Genomic DNA, 9,408 nt, shown 5'->3' with positions numbered 1-9,408 from the left:
AGCAAGGGTTAGGTTTGCAAAGTTGCATCTGAACAAACCACACAACTCCTGGGACAATGTCTTTGGAACAGACAAGACCAAAATAGAGATATTTGGTCATAATGCACAGCACCATGTTTGACCAAAATCTCAGCATATCAGCACAAACACCTCACACCAGCTGTCAAACATGAGGTGATGATTTAGGCTTATTTTGCAGCCACCAGGACCTGGGCACCTCACTATCACTGAGTCAACCATGAACTCCTCAGTGTACCAAAGTATTCTAGAGTCAAACGTGAGGCCATCTGTGCGACGGCCAGCTTGGCTTGGCTCAAATCGGGTCATGTAACATCACAACGATCCCAAGCACTCCAGCAAATCTACAACAAGAATCAAAGTATTGGAGTGACCGAGTCAAAGGCCAGACTTCAGCCTGACTGTTGCAGAGCAAGTGAGAGAAGAGTGAGCCAAAAATGATTCTGTAACGATGTGAGAAACTGACAAAGTCATACAGAAAGCGAGCATTTCATGTTATTGCTGCTAAAGGTGGCTTTACAAACTGCTGAATCATGGGATGCACTTAATTTTTCACAGAGTGCTGGGAAAATGTTCTATTTCACAAAGGACTGTTTGAGAAAAGAATAAAATTAAATACTTGGAGCAAAGATTTAGAAACGGACATTGCAGCAGAGGACTAAAAATTGTGTTGCAACTCAAACAGTGAATTCACACCTCAGATTAACACACTGTAACTGGTAAATGCAAACATCTATGTAAGTCTTGCAGAGTCTAACCACAATAAAATGACTAAATGCACAAAGACCAAATGTTACACTCTGGATTAGACAAATGATGCCACACCTTCTAGTAGAAAGAACAAACACAAGGAGGTATGAGCAATATCTGAAAAGGTTGAGGGAGCTTTCTTGAGCTTTGTGATCGGTATGTAAGGAAATCAAATGTACTTTGTTGTCTAATTATTGTTAAAGAACAAAGAAATCATTAAAAAGTGCAACATTCTGTAATTTTCTTAACAGCTACTATATTTTCTATAGTTGGTATCATCTGCTGAGCGGCATGTCACTGGGGAATTCTTCTTAAAGGACACAATGCAAGTCGTGCAGTGTGTTGACAGTTTTATTTTGGAACAGGATGGTTTGGAAGCTACATCTAAAATAAGACCAGAGAATTTGGTGACCCTGTGACCTGATCGGGCTAATGAACAATTTGTTTATACTTGATACCAACTGAATGTAATTGGAGGAAAATTTTGGACTTTATTGACTTTTCCACAGAATATTAAACAAGATCTAATCACGTTTTGGTGCACTAATGTAAGTGTACTCAAATTGCCGCTAAGACTTGGTACTTTACCGTACTGTAGTGCCTGTTGTTTTGCTTCATTTTTGACGTGCAATATTATAATCTTTTAATCCCAAAGAAAATTTAGGTAATTAAATGTGTAAGATAGCTAACAGTAACAGATGGCGATGCCACTAGTTTTGCAGTTATATGAAAAATGATAGAATGACCACACTTGGAGAATATTCATCAGATTTTTGTTGTTGTCGTTTTGCTTTGGGGGCTTTTTAGCAAACAGGCAAACCACAGATCTCAAACTAAACTATTTTTTAATAGCTGAACATACTGACTACATTCTGTAACTTGCTTTTTCTTACTTTTTACCTATCATATATGTATACTGCATATTTTGAAAGAACTTTTCTTTTCTTTGCATGGCCACATAGCAAAGAAACAAAGATGACTGATTCTGATCAAACAAACTTAAAATGGCACATTCTGGAATTGCAGAAGAACATTTCAGCTATCAGAACATCTGGCTTACTGTTACCCACACTCTGAGAAATCGCAGGTGTAGTAAAAGTGCATTTCTTTCTTAGTGTGTGCAATTACCAAAAACTAGTCATTACTGGACCCTAAAGGTAAGGTAAAACTACTTCCTGAATATGGAATAAATGCACTAGTTTTTACCCTTTTTCATATTATTCTTTTTCATAATTACGTGAACCTTTTTGAGGTACAAAAAGATGGTAAGTGGCTTGGTCCTTATATAGCACTCTAAGTGCTTTATACATACCTCATTCACTGCAGCACTTTTTTTGCACCTAAGTGCTTTCTAGCAAACATTCACACACATTCACGCTGTGATGAACGAATCACAGAGCACCTTTGGGTTCAGTATCTTGCCCGAGAGTACCTAAGTATGCAGGCTGGAGACTGGAGCAGCCAGGGATCGACTCACCAACCTTCCAATTAGTAGATGACCAGCTGAGCAATATATAAAGCATAAACCATATAAAGTCTCCAGGTTTACAAAGTACATCTTTACACAATTTCTTCAAGGCATAACATTATGAAACTATCTATGCTTAGTACGATTGAAAAAGAAATTAGGAAAAGTTGTAATTTTACTCTTAGATTTTAAGGACTGGCTTTTTCTTAAGCTGTTTGGAAAGCCTTCAATGCATTATGACAAGTTTCATTGGACAGTCTAGTTCATCAGCATGATGGTGCAGTGGTTAGAGGAGTTGCCTCACAGGAAGAAGGTTTTGGTTTCAAAGCCAAACCTTCCTGGAGCTTTTCTGCTCCCTGAGGCTGCTGTTTTTTTGTTTTGTTTTCATCAAAGAGATTTAAAGATCCATCCTATGTTAACTACTGTTTCTAAACATATTATAAACAAAAAAAAAAATTCATCAACTGATATTAAAGACTGGTTCATGTGTATTGTTCATCCTTAGCTCATTGACAAACCATTCTAAGCAGGCCTGGATAGGCAGGGGACCTTGTTAACACTTATCTGTTAGTCTTTAATCTTGTTATTTGATGTTCTGTTTGGTTGCCATAGTTGGTTGTTGTTACTTTTAATTTTTGTAATTATTTCTGCCTGCATTTGAGTCTTCAATTTAGATTATAATTGAATACCACAACCAACAAAATGAAGCCTTTGGACAGCAGCAAGTGGCTCTTTCCTTCTTAAAGGTGACTATTGATCTTAAGCCATAGCTCACTCCTGAGTATGGGCTGGTCTTCAGGGAAACTCCTCTGGACATGTAAACCATAAAAACAAAAAGTGTCACCAGTAAAGTTGTACCACACCTTCCTAGTTCCTCCTTAACTTTGGTCCTTCCTGCTAGCTGGTTGTAGGCTTGCTGCGCAACCAGGTGATCACCCACTTGCTACAATGGCTGCCACATGTTTTCCAGAGCCCACTTCCTCTAGCTCTTCAAAAGGGAAGCATGGTCCTTGCTAATTCCCTTTCTCCTTATCACTGTAGCGGCCCAACCTTTCAACCTAGTCGCCACCACTCTGTGCAATCAGAGTCATCCTGCCTGGCCAGCTTGAATACACACACTACATTGCCAAAAGAATTTGCTTGTCTGCCTTCACATGCATATGAACTTGAGTGACATCCCATTCCTAATCCGTGGCATTTAATGTGATATTGGCACAACCTTTGCAGCTATAATAACTTCAACTCTTCTGGGAAGACATTTCACAAGAGTGTGTTTATGGGAATTTGTGAACATTTTTGCAGAAAGCACATACATTTGTGAAGTCAGACACTGATGTTGGACAAAAGGCCTGGCTCGCAGTCTATGCTCTAATTCATCCCAACGTTGTTCTATCGAGTTGTAGTCAGGACCCTGTGCTTGCCAGTCAAGTTCTTCCACACCAGACTAGCTCATCCATGTCTTTATTGGCCTTTCTTGGTGCACTGGTGTGCAGTGATGTTGGGACAGGAAGGAGCCATCCCAAAAATGCTCCCACATGGTTGTCCAAAATAACTTGGTGTGTTGAAGCATTAACAATAATTTTCAGTGGGACTAAGGGGCTGAGGCCGGTTTCTGAAAAACAACCCTAGACCATAATCCCCCTCCACCAAACTTTGGATGTGGCACTGTACAGTCCCACAAGTACCTTTCTCCTGACATTCACCAAACCCAGACTCGTCCATCTGATTGCCAGACAGAGAAGCTTGATTTGTCGCTCCATTAAACACGTCTCCACTGCTCTAAAGTTCTGTGGCAGTATGCTTTACACCATCAGATTAAACGCTTTGCATTGTGCTTTGTGATGTAAGGCTTGGATGCAGCTGCTTGGAAATGGAGACCCATTCCATGAAGCTCTCTAAGGGCTGTTCTTGTGCTAATCTGAAGGCCACATGAAATTTGGAGGTGTGTAGTGACTGACTCTGCAAAAAGTTGGGGACCTCTGTGCTCTTGGCTTTTCAGCATCCACCTGTGATCACTCTGTGATTTTACGAACCCTACTACTTTGCCACTGACTTGCTGTCATTCCCAATCACTTACTCTTTGTTATAATACCACTAACAGTCAACTGTGGAACAGTGAGTAGTGAGGAAATTTTATGAATGGACTTGTTGCACAGGTTTCATCCTATCATGGTACCACACTGGAATTCACTGAGCTTTTCTGAGAGCAACCCATTCTTTCACAAGTATTTATAGAAGCAGTCTGTGTGCCTAGGTGCTAGATATTTTATTTTATTTTATTTTATTTATTTATTCATTTTTTACACGTGGAATTGACTGGAACACCTTATTTCAATGATTTCCATGGGTGAGTGAATACTTTTGGTAATACAGTATAGCTTCATTTGACTCTTTGTTGTGACATATGTATATGTTCCTGTATGTTTCCCTGTGTGCTCACATACTGTCATTATGTTTAGTTTCCCTTCACAAATGGACTTTGGATTCTTTGGACTTTTATAACAGCCTTGCAATTGAATGCTTGCTTTGTATATTTCTGTCTGCAATTGGAATATGCATTTGAGTCCTCAATCTGTGTCGCGGTGTACAAGGTGGACTCACGTGCTGGACTCCGGGGATTGATGCACACAAGAGAATTTATTAATGAACAATGTCCAATGAGTGTATATACAAAAGGTGCGGGGCAGTGCTATCTACAAAGGTGCGGTGCAGTGCTATCTACAAACGTGAGAGGGGCAGGGCTCCGGGGGAAATCCAGGTGAACACTCTCGTCTCTCTCCAAACAATCCAAACACGAATCCACTCGAACACTCAGGGAACACCAGGGAAAAGAGTCCAGAGGGTCTGCACACAAAGAAATGCTCATTAGATTCCAAACACACAACTACATGGAAAAACACTTGCTAGACGCTCGACTTTCACTGACGCGATTCTCACAACGATCCAGCGAAGAACAGCCGTTGCTTCCTGGCTTAAATGCCATCCACACTGATGAGGCACAGGTGTTTCCTCCTCCGAGGGCGTGGGCCAAGGGCATGAAGCCATAATGAGTTCCGCCCTGGCGAGAGAGAGAGAGAGATGATCAGCGACCAGCTGAACCTCCAGGCCGTGACAATCTGAAAGATTAGGACAAAGGATTTTGTAAGGTGCTGGACGGAAAACTTTGAGGATCTCTTCAATCCCACTGACACACCTACTGTAGAGGAAGCAGAGTCTGTGGATGAGGGGGATGACTCGGCCATCTTTGTGGTAGTTAACCACACAACAGAGAGTTTTTTAACTCGGGTGGGTGAAATTCACCCTGAGTCCCTACGGGCTCCGGAGGGAAAATCATGCAGAAGTTATAGAAATTTCCCTTGGATTGGCAAATTGGGGTCGTGGTCCCTTTTTCCAAGAAATGGAGCCAGAAGCTCATCCTCCATGGGAAGGCCTATTCTTTCGCATGGAGGAAGGTTCTCCACAGACTACCCTGCAGAGGAGAGTCTGCCCATTAGTCAAATGTTAGATTTAGGAGACAATGTGGTTTTTGTCCTGTTCATGTAAGTATGGACCAACTCTTTATTTCCTAAAGGATATTATCGGATGCATAACATTTTGCCCAACCAGTCTACATCTCTGTTGTGGACTTACAGAAAAAATTCCATTGTGTCCCTTGGAAGCTCAAAGGGTGCTTCAGGAGTGTGGTATATTAGTCCCATTGCTCCAGTCCCTGCACAATAGCTGTGAAAGTTTTCTTTGCTTTGCACTTTGTCTGCCTTTTGTCCCCAATTCTGTTCATAACTTTTATGGTCAGAACTTCTAGATGTAGACAATAGGCAGAGGGTGTTGCTTTTGCTGGTCTCGGGATCTGGTCTCTGGTTTTTTCAGATGATATGGTTTTGCTGTCTTCATTAAATAATGATCTCCAGCTTACACTGAAGGGCAGTTTGTAGCAGAGTGTGAAGTGGCTGGGATAAGACTCATCACCTCCAAGTATTAGGCTATGTTTCTCAGCCAGAAAATGGGGGAAAGCCCACTTTGGATTGGGAATGAGTTGCTGACCCAACTAGTGTTGTTCATGAGTGAGTGAAGAAAGGGGCAGAACACTGACAGATGGATTGGTGCAGCATCTGCAGCGTTGCAGATGTTGTATGTGTCTGCTGTAGTAAAGAGAGAGCTGAGTGTGAAAGTGAAGCTGTTTATTTACTGGCAAATCTATATTTCTATCTTTTGGGTAATGACCAAAAGAATAAGATTGCAGATAGAAATAAACTTTCTCTGAATGGTGTTTGTGCTCTTTCTTAGAAATAGGGTAGATGAGTCATTCAAGAGGGACTCAGCGTATAAACACTATACTCCTCCTAATCAAAAGGAGCAAGTTGATGTGGTTTGTGCATCAAACTAAGATGCCGTCTGGATACCTCCCAGGTGAGGTGCCCAACAGGGAGGAGTCCTCAGAGGAGGCCCACAAGGAGAACTCAGGACACGGTGGAGACATTACATCTACTGACCGGCTTGGGAATCCTAACCTGGGGATGCTAGCTTGGTAATGCTTCAGTGTCCCCACATAATTGTACTTTAGCCTTAGTTTTAATTACTTTGCCTCATTATCCCTATTTTCCCTATTAGCCAACTACAGAGGGGGGGGAGGTGTAGATATCCCTGGCTAGGTTTCTTGCCCACTGAATCCCTGGATAAGTGAATGTGGAAAAGTACATTTTATTACAGAATACTGCTACTGCCCAGCCAAGCTTGACCTCAAATTTGGCAGCACGTGGCACGAGGGCTAAAATGAATTTGACACCACTGCGTTAGAGGCTTCCTCACAAGAGACAAGTTGTTGTACCCTAAAGTTACATTATGATATTTTACAGTGGCTTGCAAAAGTTTTCGGCCCCCTTGAACTTTCCCACATTTTGTCACATTACAGCCACAAACACGAATCAGTTTTATTGGAATTCCACGTGAAAGACCAACACAAAGTGGTGCACACGTGAGAAGTGGAACGAAAATCATACATGATTCCAAACATTTTTTACAAATAACAATAACTGCAAAGTGGGTTGTGCGTAATTATTCAGCCCCCTTTGGTCTGAGTGCAGTCAGTTGCCCATAGACATTGCCTGATGAGTGCTAATGACTATATAGAGTGCACCTGTGTGTAATCTAATGTCAGTACAAGTACAGCTGCTCTGTGACGGCCTCAGAGGTTGTTTAAGAGAATATTGGGAGCAACAACACCATGAGGTCCAAAGAACACACCAGACAGGTCAGGGATAAAGTTACTGAGAAATTTAAAGCAGGCTTAGGCTACAAAAAGATTTCCCAAGCCTTGAACATCCCACGGAGCACTGTTCAAGCGATCATTCAGAAATGGAAGGAGTTTGGCACAACTGTAAACCTAAAAAAAGACAAGGCCGTCCACCTAAACTCACAGGCCGAACAAGGAGAGCGCTGATCAGAAATGCAGCCAAGAGACCCATGGTGACTCTGGACGAGCTGCAGAGATCTACAGCTCAGGTGGGGGAATCTGTCCATAGGACAACTATTAGTGATGAACTGCACAAAGTTGGCCTTTATGGAAGAGTGGCAAGAAGAAAGCCATTGTTAACAGAAAACCAGAAGAAGTCCTGTCTTGATGCATTCTCAATCATCCAGGAAAGTAAATCTCCAAAAGTTGATTCTGTTCATCTGGACGTAGCGTTTTGTGGGAGAAACGTTTTGTCACTCATCCAAGTGACTTCTTCAGTCTCAGCTGACTGCAGGTTTCCCCAATCTTATAAACAGTACATTTGCATAATAACTGAAACCAGCCCACTGAAGGAACAATTGGCTGGGAGGTCAGTTCCTTAATCTTAATTATGCAAATTCTCATGACCATTGATCAACAACCACTGACCAAAACCCACTGATCAAAGACCACTGATCAATGGCCATGAGTACCATTCACAGAGAGTTGGGGAATGGCTGCAATCACAGCATTGTAAGATGGTGAAAGATGTACCCTTGGGCCCCCTCCTCGATTCAGAGATGGTCTTTCCCTTTTCACGTAAATGGCCTCCTTGACTCTGCCCTCAAACCAGCGTTCCTCCCTGTCCAGGATGTGTACATCCCCATCATTGAAAGAGTGTCCACTGGCCTGTAGCTGTAAACTGCAGAGTCCTGGCCTGACGAGGTAGCTCTTCTGTGTTGTGCCATCCGCTTCGCCAAAGGTTGTTTGGTTTCCCCGATGTATAAATCCTGGCAATCCTCCTGGCACTTAACAGCGTACACTATGTTACTCTGTTTGTGTCGGGGGACCCCAAAACACGATCCAGCATGTTTTGGGGTTTAAAAGCCACAGAGACCCGGAGTTTAGAAAAAATGTGTCTCAACTGTTCTGATACTCCTGACACATATGGGATCATTACAGGTTTTCACTTGGGCAGCGGTTGTCCTTCTCTCCTGGATCAGCTGGAGCTTTCTTTAGGTGCCTTTCCAGCTTTGACAAAAGTCCAGTTGGGATAACCACATTTACTCAGGGCCTTCTTGATGTGCTGTTCTTCTGCCTCTCTGGCCGCAGTGCCAGTGGGGATGGTGTTCGCTCTGTGTTGTAGTGTCCTGATGACACCCAGTTTGTGCTCCAGTGGATGATGAGAGTCAAACCTTAGATACTGATCCATATGTGTAGGTTTCCGGTACACGTCAGCTTTTAGATGTCCCCCATTACTGATGGAAATCTCACAGTCTAAGAAGGCTAACCTGCCACTTTTCATATCCTCCCTGGTGAATTTGATGTGTCGGTCCACCGAGTTAATGTGATCAGTGAAATGTGGTACGTCCTGAGATTTGATTTTCACCCAGGTGTCATAAACAAATCTGAACCAATGGCTTGGTGGTGTTCCAGGGTAGGATAGCAAAGCCCTCTTTTCCACTTCTTCCATGTACAAATTGGCCACGATGGGTGAAACTGGGGAGCCCATGGCACACCCATGTTTCTGCCTGTAGAACTGACGCTTGTATGTGAAGTAGGTGGAATGAAGACAGTTCCAAAAGCAAACACACTTGGTCGATGCTGAGAGTGGTCTTGTTGCTGAGGTTGGTGTCATCCTGTAATCTCTTACGGACTACCTCCAACGCTTCCGTGACTGGGATGCAAGTGAAGAGAGATGTTTGGGGACACCTGCAGTCAGCTGAGACTGATTAAGTCACTT

This window comes from Simochromis diagramma, unplaced genomic scaffold (genome assembly GCF_900408965.1).
Source record: "Simochromis diagramma unplaced genomic scaffold, fSimDia1.1 OVJJ01000371.1, whole genome shotgun sequence".
In the NCBI taxonomy this organism is placed as follows: Eukaryota; Metazoa; Chordata; class Actinopteri; order Cichliformes; family Cichlidae; genus Simochromis; species Simochromis diagramma.
This window is presented reverse-complemented; position numbering follows the sequence as displayed.